We start from the raw sequence: 5,215 nt of genomic DNA on the forward strand, positions 1-5,215 counted from the left end.
GCCATAAGATCCTAAATTTTAAAGCTCAAATTTCAAATTATTTTAAATTTTCGGCAATCCTCATTTATATTATAAGTTGGAAAAATTTCAAGTCATTTACAAGTCAAAATTTTAAAAAATTGCTTGGCAGCCTCCCGACCTTCACCTTTGTTTGGGTGTGCTGAGAAGATGCCAACCTTCTTAGTTGTCTATAAGAAGCACTGGTCAATGTCGCGAGACACTGCGGTTGGGGACCAAAGCAAAGTATTTAACTTATGGTCTATAAGATGCTTAGTGTACCTACAAACAGTAAAATCACAAGCACAAATTTCTTCAAATAGGCACTTTACTTTTTTTGAAGGTACTTAATTCCCTAAACATATACTCAAGCTTCTAAATTACATTTTGTAAGTTACATGATATTCATGGGAAACTTGGTTCAGTCATTACTTATATCCCTTAATTTTTTTATAAGGATTTTTTGGGCAAGTTGCAATTTTCCTGAGTGGCACCCAATTCCCTTATACAAGCACTCAAGATTCCTTGCATAGAAAATTTTAAAATCACCCTTCCGAGCTCATTTTATACATTTTCGAGTGAAGCGGCGACAATAATGACAATGATTAGCGAGGTGACAAAATGATAAGGCAAACAAAATTTTGGTTTCTGATTTTGGCTTAGGTTGGATTGAAAGGGGCTTGCCGGTTTGAACAAGAAGCCATGTCTTCAGTTAGGTCTCTATAAATTGAAGGAGACGAGCAAAAATGGAAACTTTTGATCGTGTGGAAGAAAAATCACCTAAGTCTTCACAAGGGGCTAGCTTAAGTGAGTAACATGGAGCTAGAAAAAATAATTAGGCTTCAATAAGGGTTGGTATCACATGCAGAATAGGAAAAATAGAGACCATTCAGTCTTGGTTTGGACTTGGATCTCATGGAAATTGAAAAGTTGATGAGCAAGTGGCTCTTATTGATTTCATTTTTATTCAACTCTATTTACTTGGCTTAAATTTAACTTGATTTCAGTTGTGCATAGTCTTGGGCAAACCCTAATTTAATAAAAATGAGTTTTAACTTAATACAAATCAAAGTTAGGCAAAAATAATCTTCAAATACGATCAATTTTAACCAAACCCAATGATAACAAAAAAAAAAACCTTAATCACTAAAACCTTGATATTATCATTTTTTTTCTCCAGGGATCATTGTAGAACTCAAGTATTCATTTTGAATGTTACAAGAGAGTTATTATCACATAAAAATACCATGCAAACTTGTTCGACGATCATTTGAAATAACTTTTATGTAAAACTTATTAATTCAAATTTTTTGTGCATGAATATTATCGTTACAAGATCTAAAATTGTTAGTTTCTTCTCGGGTCAATCTCGTGATCCAAATTACATTTTGTAAGTTACATGATCTTCATAATCACATATGAGGAGCATTCAAACCAGTTGGTGGTCATCAAATACTGTTTTTATGTAAAATTACGCACTAAGGTTTCTATGCATAAAAAATGGTCATACATAAAAAAGTTTCAATAAATCATTATTTTAAAAAACATAATTTATCATTACGTCCATATCGTTGAAAGCTTTCAAACGAGTTCATTAGTGCCAAAATTTGACTTCGTTTGGAGGCCTGTTGAGTATACGATAATCAAGAAAGAGAAAAATAATAATTTCAATAATTAAAGCGTAATTTGGCTATAATTACCTCAAAACAACTTCAAATTAAGTTTAGGTTGCAATTAAAGTTGTTTTAAATTACAAATACACAATTTCGTCAAGTAAAATCAAATAAAAACTCTAGTCAAAATTCATTATTTTCTCCCTTTCGAGAGATTGAGCCCAATTTGATTGATAATACTTTACATGGAGCTTGATTTGACCAAAACCACTTACATCATTGAATTTTTTTGTATTTTTCTCTACCCAATGTAAAGTCCAATTTTGGAGCATAACCAACTCCCAACCACCTAGCCACTTCAAATGCCCATAACTTGAGTTAGGGACCTTAGTTTGAATAGGGTTTAACCATTAAAGTCATTGTCTTCTCCTCTTTAAAATGACATATACTTGCATTTTTCCATAATTACCATAACTATCCGGACAAATTTACCAAAATGACTCTCCCTTACCCTTTTAAAAAATCCCCTCCATGTCCTTTGATCTCACACTATAAAAAAAATATGAATTAGCGTCAAATATAATTTAGATGCTAAAATAACATCTGTCTAGCATCACGCGTGGTCTCAAACATAAATGAGTTCACGTAGATGAGTGATACACCTAAAATATATAGTCTTTATGTACACATTTTTATACCTTGCGCTTTAATGAATGATATTTATGTAATTTTCTTTTAGGTACAATCAAATGAATGAAAAATGGTAAAAGGAGTGAAAAAAGATCAAATTTGGAATAAAAATGAAGAAGGTGCAAAAATGAACTGAAGCACCTAAGCGCCGAGAATCGGCGCCTACGCGCCAGTTATACAGAGAGAGCCACACCTAAGCACCAGGTACCCTGCGCTTAAGCGCCGCTCTTAAGCGTCAGAAGTAGTTATTTGATAATTCATTGAATTTGGTCAAATTTTTGAAGAGGTGTTTGAAGCAACCTTTGGTAAAAACGTGGGAAATAGTTTATGGACACAAAAATTCATTCAATTAGATTTTGAAAGGAGGCAATTTCTAGAAGATTCATTGAATGAAGACACATTTTGAAGAGACACCAAAACTCCTCTTGGATTTTTATTAAAGAGGACTTGGATCATCAAGGGAGACGGGCCAATCATCATGCATCCATTCAGAGTAACCACCATAAATCATCGCCACCGCTGACGACCACCTTTTCTTTTTATTTTGAGTTTTAGTTTGTATTATAAGTGAAGGAAGAGATTCAATAGTTCAATGGAACTTCAAGATATTTGCTGGAGAGGATTTGAGATATGTGTTTATCTTTGTGACTACATTTGGTTTTAATTTAGACTTCTTGTTTATGTGCATGATTTCTACTTTTAAAATCAAGTGTGATTGTGTTTTCTCCATGAATTCTGACTAGTTTTATTTTATCTTTTTTCTTAAAATGATAAGTGATTAAGTATTGAAAAGAAGTTGTGTGAACTATTATTCTTTAATGTAGGAAGAAGTTGTGATGATTTCAAATCTTGTACTTTATTTACTTCTTGATTTGACCAATTAAGATGTTAATGCCTATTGTGAGAACATGTAAGATCCGAGATGGTATTGTATCAGTCAATAAATGGTAAGAATCACATTTGATTTCATGGACGTGAATGTAGTTCATGGGGTTGAGTGCAAATGAATAGAAAAATAAACTTTGAAGAGTGTAGAATTAGAGGACTTTAGAGTGACAGATTAAAACCCCCAATTTGATTTATAGTTTTAGGTTTTGATACGAGATGTCAGCCCCCAGGTGGAGGGAGAAGAGGGAACTCTAGAGTGAGATTTAATATCTTTCCTACCTAACCCGTCTTCAAGACTATTCAAACTATAGATTAACCAATGCTCTTTATAGCATCTCTAGTAAGGGTAAGAAATGTTATTGCTCATGTTTAACACAACACAATTAAAATACTTCCACAACATAATTCTTATACTTGTTACTAATTCATGATAAGAAAAAAAATGCCTTCATCTTGCAAGTAATTAATTAAGTTAATTAGTTGCTTACTTTATTGCTTACTTTATTTTTAATTATCAAAAATTAGAAAAAGAATCAAACTTTCATTCCTATTTTAATATCTAGAGTTTAAGTAAGAATATTTTACTAAGTTGAATTTTGTTATCTAATTTCTTTTGTTTTGTAAGTTGCATATTGTAGTTTTCCCTGTGGGTCCAATATTCGGGACTTAATCAAAAAGTCATATATTACTTGATAACGATACGTATACTTGCGTAGTATCTCATATTTAAATATTATAACTGTAATCTTATTTTCTTTGATAAGAATTCACTTAGCTTATGCTCGGGATCAATTTTTTGGCACCATTGCAAAGTGATACGCCTAAAATATATAGTGTTTTTAGACACATTTTTATCCCTATTTTTTAGATATTGTGCTATAATGAAAAGTATTTGTGTGTTTTTCTTTCAGGTACAAGTAAAAAGTGAAAAATGCTAAAAAGAGTGAAAAAAGATCAGATTTGGAGCAAAAATGCAAAAATGGTGCAAAAGTGTTTTGGCTCCTATGCGCCGGTGAAACAAAGAAAACCGCGCCTAAGCACCAGAGGCCCCGCGCTTATGCTCCAGAGGAAGTTATTTAATGGGTTAATTCATTTTGGCAAATTTTGAAGGGACATTTGAGGCACCTATTGGCTAAAGAGGGTGGTTATGACCACTATAAACAAAAATATAGGTAAAAACTTGTGAAATGAGGCATCCCTTGGAAAATACATCTAATCGGGACACATTTTGAAGAGATATTAAGACACCTCTTGGAAAATTATAAAAGAAGTAAGTTGAGAGAAAAATGGGGGGATGTTGACCTCACTTTTGGTTGAGGTTTAGTTTTTCCTCTTTAGTAGCCTAAGGTCTAGCCGTAGGACTTTCCTATTAACTATTCTTACAAAACTAGACAATGAGCCATCACCATTAGAAATTCCAAACTCTTCTATACTCAACTTGAAGTTCCACATATTAGTCCTAACCTCTAGCATTTAGTAGGTGGGGTCATTATAGGGGAACTCAAGATGAGTCACCCTTAGGATTGTTGGACCTTAGGGCCCTGGGTGTTGGTCTAGGGCTAAAGCACTCATTTGCAATCACTTACACTCACAATCAGTCACTACCCTAAACACAAAATTCTAGGCTTTGGTCCCTTGATACTTTTGGGAGACTCATGTAGGTGATCTCCTAAACCCAAAATGCTACTACATAGAGAACCCAAAATGGGGTTTCCATTAGTCCATGACTTATTGATGGTGATTGACACTCCAACTCTACCAAGACACCCAACTTAGCCTTTTTCCCCTAAATTCCCCCAAATTACCAAAATACCCCTCCTTGGCCAAAAATTTCAAAAATTCCAAAAAATCCCAAAAATTCCCAAAACCTCCTAAATATTCCCAATTTTATTTTTCTCAACTATTACATGACCAAATTTGACCAATTTGACCATCCTTCACCAAAACCCCAAATTGCCCTTTAGAGGCCCATATTTTCCCAAAATTACTCCAAATGTTTATCAAATTGGTCTCAATTTACCCCAATT

The sequence above is a fragment of the Phalaenopsis equestris genome, unplaced genomic scaffold (genome assembly GCF_001263595.1).
Source record: "Phalaenopsis equestris unplaced genomic scaffold, ASM126359v1 Scaffold000061, whole genome shotgun sequence".
In the NCBI taxonomy this organism is placed as follows: domain Eukaryota; kingdom Viridiplantae; phylum Streptophyta; class Magnoliopsida; order Asparagales; family Orchidaceae; genus Phalaenopsis; species Phalaenopsis equestris.